Below are 11,185 nucleotides of genomic sequence, written 5' to 3'. Positions count from 1 at the left end.
CGATTCAGTTTGACAAAACAAATCGATCGATACCAAATTTAACTACTTTCGGTTTAATTAGCCTAATTTAGTTTCATCGATTTGCTTCATCCAGATGAATGGATTGATATATAGTTGGTATATGATTCGTTGATGATCATAACCCATCCTGGAAATTAAATTAGGCTAAAGAAACCGGAACTGGTTAACCGGAAGTAGCTGAAATCGATTTCAATCGATTTGTTTCGTTTAGCTGAATCGATTGAAATATAGTTTGTATATGATTCGTAGCTGACTATATCCCACCCACGGGAATTAAATTAGGTTGAGGAAACCGGAAGTTATTAACCGGAAGTGGTTTGAATCGGTTTCAATCGATTTGCTTCGTCCAGTTGTGATTCGGTTGGTATATAGTTTGCATATGATTCGTTGGTGATTATAACCCACCCTCCGGAAATAAATTAGGCGTAGGAAACCGGAACTGGAAATGGTTGATTGAAAGATTTATCCAACATGGCGGCGGCTGTTGTAGCTGGAGCAAGAGGACGTTTTCAAAACTGTAAAAGTTTGGCTGAAGTCGGTAAATTTAGTAATAGTAATTTACCTGATTGTGAGTTCAAGTGCAGTGCTTTAGATAGACATATGAAACTGTCTGATATTAGCAACAAAGATAACGATATTCAACAGACAAAATGTAGGTACTGTATAGAAGCAATTTGTAACCGGAAAACAAATGACAATCAACCGTGTTCGTGTGAGTCATCTGAAAATAAACTAATAAGTGAGCTAATTGAAGAAATACATTCTCTACGTAAAATTATATCATTACTAGCAACGAAAAATGTGAATGTGTATCGAAGCAATATAATCGAGAAAAATGTGGAGATGTCTTCAGGAGTACAAGGGAGTGCAGTCCGCTATGGAGTGAGGTGGTAGCAGACTCAAGAAAGCAAAGTAGTCACAAAACAAATGTCCAGCAATCTACAAATGCCCGTCAATTAAAAGTGCAAGTACCCGGCAAAGACAAAACAAGTGTGACGCTGAATCGAAAAATATGGTTACATTGCTCTTTATTGAAGGAATTGAGAAGGCTATTTTGGATTAATATGCATTATAAAAGACATTTTCTCTCTCTTGACTTGCTACAAGCTAGCAACAGAAACAGGAAATACGTAAAACTTTCTGAAAGTGACTAATGTTGCTTTTGCTGCGCAATTTTGTAGGAAGTTTACTTGTCGAAGATTACTCATAAGTCATCCTACAGGATACATAATCATGATTTTGGCAACGTGACACCGCATTAATATGTTGAAATTGGTTATATAGATATGAATCTATAGATAAGTCTAGAGATCACGCTATTTAATTCTTCCGGCTGTGACAGTACACGTATGTACATGTGTGTCACGCCACGTATTTTGGGTGTGGCAGTCTCTAAGAGCCAATCAAAATGCAAAAGACCAATAAGTTTCCATATTTGTGGAGATGAAAAAACGGATGTACTGACGGATGTGAGGCTTGGGTGTGACCCTCGAGAATAATATAAAAGAACCTCAAGGTCTCAAACGGTTGATTGAGAAGTTGAGAAGTTCAGAAGTTCCGGTGCAAAGGTGCAGAGGTTCGAGACGTCGGTTGTGACCAGACAGAATCATCGTCAAAGTTTCTAAGAGTTACAAGAATACTACCATAAGGTATGTATAATCTCTTGTTGCATCATAAAATTCAAGTTTAGAGATGTCATGCGGTACTTCAAGATGAATTGTGTACCTACCATAAAACTTTCAAGGTTAAGAACTGTTGTCACATACTTGTATTTCATCTTCCGTTTCTTCTAACTTAAATATTTCAATCTCTAGCCTGTCAATCAATATATATATATTAATGCACCTAGCTGTCCATGTACTATCAGATATTCCATTACTTTTGTTGAATCACTAAATCAAGTGTTGTTATATATTACCATTTTAGCTATGTAATAAACTTACTTTTTATAAATAATGTTGTCATTCCCCTAGATTAAACCACTTTTCCCATGAAAATCATGGTGTAATTCAAGTATATTTCTTTGTGACATCCGCTACAGAATTAGCGTGAGCAGATCTCATCTTTGTGTGGAAATTACGAGCTAAATTCTTTAAAATGGAGTCTGCACATCGTCACAAATGGGGGCTCGTCCAAAGCTTTTCTTTTTTTTTCATTTCTCGGGACGAAAAATTTTGTGGTGCTGCTATGACATCTTTCCTTTTCTATTCTGTGTCTTATGTTTATGTTTTGGTATTTTGTTCATAGTGCATTATAATTTAAGTGAATTATGTAACTTGTCGCAATTTTACAAATGTGTTATTGTGGATTATAATGGCAATTGGTGATTGATTATATTGCTCATAGTGATATACCACCCCATTATTTTTTTTTGATTAAAAAAACTAGTGAAAACAGTAATTCGAAATGTCTTTCCATTGGTTCCCCTTTTTTAAACCTAAGAAATCCCCACCAAAATTTCATGCTTGGTATATTGCCAAATCGGGTGAAGCAAATTGCAAATATTGTAGGAAATCTCTTGCTCAGAACGCCGCTCTTACGCAGGCTTTGCGCTCCGAAGTATGTCCCCTGGCAAAAGAAGCAACAGATCTGCCCGTGCAGCAAGCCAGTTTCCCAGTAGCCAGTTCGCCTACTTTAATTGAACCGCGGATAAACCATCCACAGCAGTATAGTTTACCGGATCCTGTGGATAGGCAACCGATAACACAAACGCAGCGTTATAAAGAAAATTTAGCTAAGTTTGAAGAAACTTGCAATAAAATGTCATCCTTGACTCCTTTGGACAGTACACAATATAAACCAGTAGTCGCGAAACGCACAATTTTCCTTAAGCCAGAACAACTTACTAACCCTTCTAATGAAGGTGCAGAAAGTTCATCCGAAGAGTCTCCTGGCATTATGACGAGTGATTTTGAGTTTGACCCTAAATTAGCTTCAACACCTTTAAAGAAAGAAGAACAGCAGCAAGTAGTTGCTTTAGGAACGGCCAAAGATGAAGTTTATTTTCCATTTGACATACCACCTCATGTGGGCGAACCCTTGAAAAGTAAACTCCCAGAAAGTTCACCACCTGAATCAAGTAAATATGATTCAGAAGACGAAATCAAACAATTGGCAAAGAAGGAGCTCTATCAGGAAAAGACTGCACGTGACGTACTAACACCGAGTCCTTTCTCATATGACTCAGGCGAAGAACTTAAAGAGTGTATAAATGAAGAACCTTGTACTGAAAATCTAAGTTTTCTTAAATATCCGCAAATATCTTCTCACCCTCCTCAAGTGACATATTCCCCCAGTGCACTTGCACTTTTGTTATATAATAATATTAGGCAAGAAATTTTAGATAATCACGAAGTGAAGACTCCCTCAGAGGATTCATTACCCTTGGACGAGAATAAGGCAATAAATGTTAACTTACTCCCTCCGAAAGGACCCCAAATAGAAAATAGACAAGATCCTGATGAATCAAGTGCACGGGAAGAAACTGAAGATCGAGTAGCCAGTGTCCCGGTATTGAAATTGCCGAAATTTAAAGGAAGCCCTAAAGAATCTGTTACAAGATTCCTTGATGAATATCAGACTATATCTCGTGCCCTCGATTGGCTCGACCAGGAGCAATGTATATATCTAGCGGCCTGTCTCGAAAATTCGGCCCTTGATTGGTTCTTATGTCATAAGGATGCCATCCATCAGTTGCAGTTTCGAGAATTAAAGCAAATGATTTCTCGAGCATTTCCTGACGATTTATATAAAGGTCAGCTTGAACAAAAGTTAAAGAGAAAACGACTCCCTCCTCATTTCCCTCCTGATAACTTCGCGCATACTTTAATACGAGACTGGAAGTTCGTAAGACCTGAAATGGGAGATAGAGAATTGTTACGCCTATTGTATAAAGCTTTGCCTTCAAATTATGTCCAGGCCTTAGTATTAAAGGAAGTATCGACAATAGATCAAGCTATTCATGTGTTGCGTTTATTGTATTTAGCTGACATTTATACTGAATCTCATCAGGAAATGAATAGAAAAGGTAGAGAATTTAAAAGACCACATCATGTAAAACCTTATAGGGGTGTTAGAAACAATTCGTTTGTCAAAAGAATGTGGACGTATAAGCATGAAATCGGGAGATATGGTAGGCCAATTGAAGTGAAAAGAGCTCGAACGAAATTGTGTGATCACAGATTGCCCACGATACCAATTCGAATTTTTAATAAAAAAGTAGATGCATTATTAGACAGTGGTTCGCAAGTCTCTGTTTTGGCTGAAGAAATGATCCTCAAAATTTTCCAATTGCTAAGCGAATGCGTGCCACTATTCGTTTGCGCACATTAGGGGATAAGTTAACTCAACCACTCCCAGTGGTTCGGTTAAGTTTCCAAGTTGGAACTTATGGTCGAAGATCGCGTCGTTTATGGTTAAATGTGGCATTAGTTATACAGTCTCAATTAGGCGAGAAAATGGTTCTAGGAATAGATTTCATTCAGCGTTACACGTATGGTATAGGGTTACAGCAGTCTATAACTATTAATGACAATCAAAGACATCCTAACATGAAGTTTTATGTTCAGTATTTGCCAAGCCGCAAGGAACAAACAGTATTAAATCTGTCACATGTTCAGTTTTACAACAAAAATGGTAACTCTGGGAAGAATAGAAACGTTAGCTCAACATCAGTATCACCTACGAACAATCACGTGCCTCAAAGTAGTTTAGAACTTCATGATTCAATCTCCCTTTCTGAAGACGCACATTGTGATTCCCAACCTGAGAACGAATGTCCTATATTGAAAATCAACTGTATTGAGCAGCAAACATCTCGTAACTTGATCACAACTGCCGAGCGCATGCAAATACCTGCTGGGAAAGTTGGTTTAGTGCAAGTTAAGCCATGTTATCCTATAACTTGGAGATCATTATGTTGAACCGAATGATGTTTTGCATCGGACTTACTCATGTTTAATACCACCTACAATGTATGTAGAAGAAAATGGGTATGCTAAACTGCCTGTGTTTAATTTGAGTAAGCGGGACGTGACTATTCCAGATGCTCAAATAATAGGACATTTGGAAAAATGTGTTCCTACACCAGAGATAAGAGTGAACACGGTTAAAGCCAGCCCACTCTCTGCTGAGAAAGTCGAAAATTCGAAATCTAAATTAAAACACGATGTTGGCAAGGAAATTGACATTTCCCCTGACCTTTCGTCTGAAGATCGAAAAAGGGTAGTAGATCTACTGAATGAATTTCAAGATATTATTGCGTGGACAATAAATGATATAACTGTAACACACGAATATGCGCATAACATAGAATTAATTTCAAAAATTCCTGTATCTTCACCACCCTACAGAGAGACATTAGAGACAAAAAGAGCCATGAAAGAAGAGATTGACAATTTGCTTAAACAAAACATCATTTCTAGTTGTCGGCCTTCATACGCATCACCAGTTATTTTAGTTAAGAAGAGAGATAATTCTAAGAAACTCATAGTGGACTATAGAAAATTGAACTCCGTCATATCTCCTGACAGTTACGCTCTTCCATCACTCAACAACCTAATAGACTTATTCACAAATATTCAATTCATAAGTTCAATAGACCTCAGATCTGTTTTTCTACAAACAGGACGAGGATAAATTGAAAACTGCATTCATTTGTAGTGCCGGTTTGCTTAATTTTAATGTGGTCCCAAAAGGTCTCTCCACTTCCTCCGTAGCATTTCAAAGAATGATCGACAAAGTGTTTGCAGGGTTAAAATTCAATATTATGGCATGCTTCGTGGATGACTTGAGTGTTTTTGGAAAATCTATAGACGATAAGTTAGATAGACTTCGGAAAGTATTCACTCGTTTGCGAGAAGCCAATCTAAAATTAAATCCCTCAAAATCTCATTTTATGTATGCTGAACTACCAATCTTAGGATTCGTCGTAGGACGCGAAGTGGTTAAGATAGATCCTAAACGAGTCGAGGCTATCACTAACTTTCCCGAACCAAAAACAGTTCGTGATGTACGCAGTTTCGTTGGATTGGCTAGTTATAATCGAAGATTTATTAAAAACTTCTCAGTTATCGGAAAGCTCTTAATAGATTTGACTAAGCCTGATGTAATCTTTCAATTTGGAGATAAAGAACACCAAGCCTTTAATATCTTAAAGGAGAAGCTCGTTACTGCCTCAGTATTAGCCATCTTTGATCCTGAAGCAAATGCTACCGAATTGTATGTAGATGCTTGTGAATACGGAATTGGCGCCGTATTAATGCAAATCAAAAATGGAGAGAAGAAACCGATTGCTTATTATAGCAGAAAAATCTCAGACCATGAAGCTAAGTCCTTAACGATCCCAGAAAAAGAGACCATGGCTTTGGTACAAGCCGTGTTACACTTCCATGAATATCTAATAAGAGTGCCTCACTTCACTGCATTTACTGATAGTTGTTGTGTTTGCTATTTAAGGAACATGAAAAATCTAAAAGGCAAATATCTTCTTTGGTTAATCAGGTTGCAATCTTATAACTTCTCGATTAAAGCGATAAGAGGTAACCCCTCTAATCGACATTCGGACTGCATGTCCAGATATCCAACGCAAACCCTAAGTGAGGAAGAGAATGCAAATCGCGAAGAAGGACTTTGTATAAATACAATGAAGATTGACGCGACTGATGTAATTAAGGCACAGAAAGAAGAGGAATATTTTGGTAGAATTCGTGAATTAGTAAAGTCTGATCCTACTAATAATGAGGCTCGTCCGTATGTATTAGTAGATGAGGTGTTATGTCGTAAGTCTAATAATGATTTAAAACAATGTGTTCCTCGAAGTCTGGTTCCTGAGGTGCTATATGCTACATATACATCATGTCTAGAAGGCGGACATCTTGGAGAGAGCAAAGTGTTTTCTCGTGTCAATGAGCGATTTTATTGGCCTCGAATGGGATTTGATATCAAACAGTATATTAAGACATGTCGCGAATGTCAAGAACGTAAAGACTCAACCACTACACCATTAGGGTTGCATGAACCAATTAAACCACTAGCTCCTTTCCATACCTTAACTTTGGAAGTATTTGGCCCACTGTCCCCCTCTAATGGTTATAAGTATGTCATCACCGCTGTCGATATGTTTTCAAACTATGTAGTGGCACGACCATTAAGAACAATAACAGCCAAGAATGTTGCAAAGTTTTTATTGGAGGATATTATTTGTTATTTTGGTCCACCTCGCCATATATTGTCAGACCTTGGTTCTAAATTCCACACACAAGTAACTAGCGAAATTATGACTGTACTCGGTATACATCAAAAGTTTAGTATTAATTACCATCATAGAATAAATTCACGAATGGAGAAATATGATCAAGCTTTGGTAAACTATTTGAAGAAATATATGTCTACTTCCCAGAAGGATTGGTCTCTATTTGTTAGAACTGCTTGTTACTCTTATAATACTATAAAACACAAACACCATCCTTGTTCTCCTTTTGAATTGGTGTTTGGTAGAAAGGCTGAATTAGGACTCGAACTCGAGACTCCATGCCGAACCCCGTATGGAAAACTCGTGAAAAAGAATCTTGATCGTATAAAGAAAATTAGCACAAAGGCCTTAACTAGTCAGCAGTGAAAACAAAAAGCCAAAATTGATAAGCGTAGGAGAGCACATACGTAAAAAAAATGATTAGACCTCATTACAAATTTGGTAACTAAGCCGGTGTTATTTCCCAAATGTATGCAACGTGCATCATTAAGAAAGTTAATGTTGAACGAACGAAGTTATATTGTCCAAGTTCTCTAGTTTCAACCTGATCGAATTGTTCGATCATTTCATAGTTAAAAAAAATGTTAAGTTATTACTATAGGCGTAGGAACTTCTAACGTGAAATTCAATGTTGATGCAGGCTTTCTGAAAGAAATGTTATATTAATACATAAATAAATAATTAAATAAGTAAATGGGTACCCAATCAATTAAGTAAATATATTTATATGTATAGAAGGAATAAATAGAGAAAAGAGTAGTTTAGAGAAGTACAAAATGGTTTTAAAATCCATATATGGTCGGAAACCCTGCTACAAAAAAAAGAGAGAGAGAGGGAGAAAAGAGAATAAGAAGAAAATATATAAATATATACAACTAAGGAAACTTGATTCCTTGCGTAGGTATTATATTCCTGGTGTTGACAGCAGACCAAAGACAGACAGACAGACAGACAAAACAAAAAAAACACCAAGTGAAAAGAAAAGAGAAATGGAAAATAAAAATTATTTATTTGTTAAAAGTAATACTTCCGTTAGAAGGATTGAAAATCGCATTAATGAGAGAGAATAAGAATTAAAAATAGGATACGCCTTCGTATTTTATAGGTCCAGATAGGCATTTGCCTTCGCAGCCTTCGCTAAGCTTGGTGAACCATTGCCTTATTGGCAAGACGAAATAAAACACCTTATGAACGCTTTCGAATTAGGTATGCAGTTCTATGAGCATGTAACAAACTAGAGTTAATTATGAGTACACATTACATATTAAAAATGGTTTGAACCCCGTGTATTGGAAGTTATTTTACTCGTGAGCCAGGTCGTGTGTAAATGAAGTAGAGAAACTACTTAATTGTATGAAAAGCTAAGGTTCAAGCAGGTTTACGTGTCCTTTCTGGTGTTCCCTTGGAACTCAATAATGTGACATATAGTAAACCCAAGTTAAAATCAATCGACAGAGTGTACTGATAAATCATGGAGGACAATGATTCTATAATAATAGAGGCCGTGGTATAGGAGGTCATTATAATAATAGAGGCCAGCCGTGATAGACAGATTAACAATAAGGATAGAACTCTCTAAATGTAAGACCTATAGATAAAACTCAAAAATAAGCGAGCATTGGTATTTTTTTATCTTATTCATTCTATTTCTTTCAATTTTATTTTCTTCCCTTTTACTGTTTAACCCTTGTATGCATATGCAGGGCCTCTCAGGCCCTGTGGGGTTTTATTTTCAAAGTTATTGTAAATCTATTCAAACAATAAGATGTGCTCATTGTGTATTCTTTTAACACTCTTTTATGCATTCATGAGTAGCTTTAGAATATTTTTTGCATTATCTGGAAAACAGTAATATTTGATTTAATTTAGTAACCCCTTAAATGCATACGCAGGGCCTGGGAGGCCCTAATGAAATAATAATGGTATGCGAATTATTTGACATACTTTTGTAAATAAAATTGGTCCTAAAAGAATATGTTGTTTAGTTTTATTACTTTTGTTATTATTATTGTACTTATTTGCAATTAGTTCTATTTATAATTGCTTATTTTATGCCCAGTAGATAGCGCTGTAATACATATGCAAGCTTTCATCAATCGTTTGTATATAAGATTATTTATATTATCTATCAGCCATTCATTAGAGCTTTTTGCTAACTTATTTCCTTTGTTCGAACAATTACAGCAACAGAGTTGATGCAATGAAGTTCTAATATATATAATAGTGAGGAATCTGAGGATGAAGAATCCAATAATACAGTTCATCAAGGAAGTGTAAGTGCAAGTGATGAACATTTCGATACGTCATCACGCTCTGAAAGCACCAGTGAGAATGAAGCTATTAGTGATTCCAATACACATTTTAGTCCAAACGACAGAATTTGGAAAAAGAAAACACCTCCTACACGGACTCCAGCACATATTATAATGAAGTTTTCCCCAGGTGTTTCAAAGGGAGTGAAAAGAATACGTCCAAAAGATGCGTTTGACTGTTTCATTTCAAAGAAAATCTTGAATGGAATTTTATAGTATAGAAAACTTGAGGGAAGAAGGGTTGCAACATTGAAACGAAAAGACTGGGAAAATGATAGTCCGGACAAAATAAATGCTTTTCTTGGCATTTTGCTACTAGTAGGAGTAGAAAAAAAGCCGAGATGTGCCAATCATTGAAATGTTCATCTCTATGAAGTCAAACCAATGTTCAAAGGCATTATGTCTGTCAACAGGTTTGAAGACATAAAGAAAGCCTTACGATTGACCATAAACGTACAAGGCAAATCCATCTTGAAAATGATATACTGACACCTATTCGTTTTGTGTAGGAAACATTTCTGTGAAATTGTACAAAAGTGATTGTTCCGTGTGAAGAACTTACTGTAGATCAACAGCTAGTGCCACTTCGAGGTAGGTGTGGGTTCATTGACACATATATTGACACGCCTCGAAAATCTTGAAAGTATGTAATAAAAGTATTTTGGTTATGCGGTTCTCAATCATCATATGAAGTTGATCGTTTTGTATACACAGAAAGAAAACCAAAAGAAACCAGTTGAAGAGAAATCTGGGAAGAATGTGGTAAAACCTCTCTGCAAAACCGTTTCTGCAACTTCACGAAATATTACTATGGATAATGTATTTGATAGTGTTGATCTAGCAGAGTATATGCTACATCAATGACTTACGGTTATGGGACACTAAGGCGAAACAAACGCGACATTCCAGTTGAAACGAGAGCCTCATCTCTTTGAGGAGTAGGTTCATCAATGTTTGCATTCAAGCAAAATGTCACTATGGTCAGCTATGTGCGAAAGAAAAACAAGACAGTGATTTTGATAACCACCATGCATCATGATAAGGCAGTTGATGAAAATAGCCCTAAAAGAAAGCCAGTGATTATAAACTATTACAACAAAACTAAATGTGGAGTTGATGTTATGGGTTAAGACGTTAGAGACTATACATGCAAAAGACAAACTAGAAGGTGAGCCTTTGCTCTCTGGTCAAATACGATGGATGTGGCAGATAAATAGTCACATTGGTTTCAGGATGCAGAATTCAAATTTCTATGAAAACAAGAAAGACAATCGTCCATTATTCTTGCAGGAACTGGCAGAAAATTTAATGAAAAACCATGTGATTCTAAGATCCCAAATACCCAACTTGCCACTAGCAACAATTAGTGTTTTGAAGATATCCGGAACTGAAAAGGAATAAGCAGGAGAAAAAATAAGATAATATGAATTTTGTCCATACAGTATTCATAGAAAGAGAGGGTTAGTATGCTGCTAGTGTGGCAAAAGCATTTGCAAAAAACACATAAAATGATTAGCAATTCACGCATTTTGTAGATATATTTTTTTTCTCAAAACTGCTAAACAATGATGTCATTTGCATACAAGAATGTCAGAAATTA

Source organism: Thermobia domestica, chromosome 18, assembly GCF_964235325.1.
Source record: "Thermobia domestica chromosome 18, izTheDome1.hap1.1, whole genome shotgun sequence".
Taxonomy (NCBI): domain Eukaryota; kingdom Metazoa; phylum Arthropoda; class Insecta; order Zygentoma; family Lepismatidae; genus Thermobia; species Thermobia domestica.
This window is presented reverse-complemented; position numbering follows the sequence as displayed.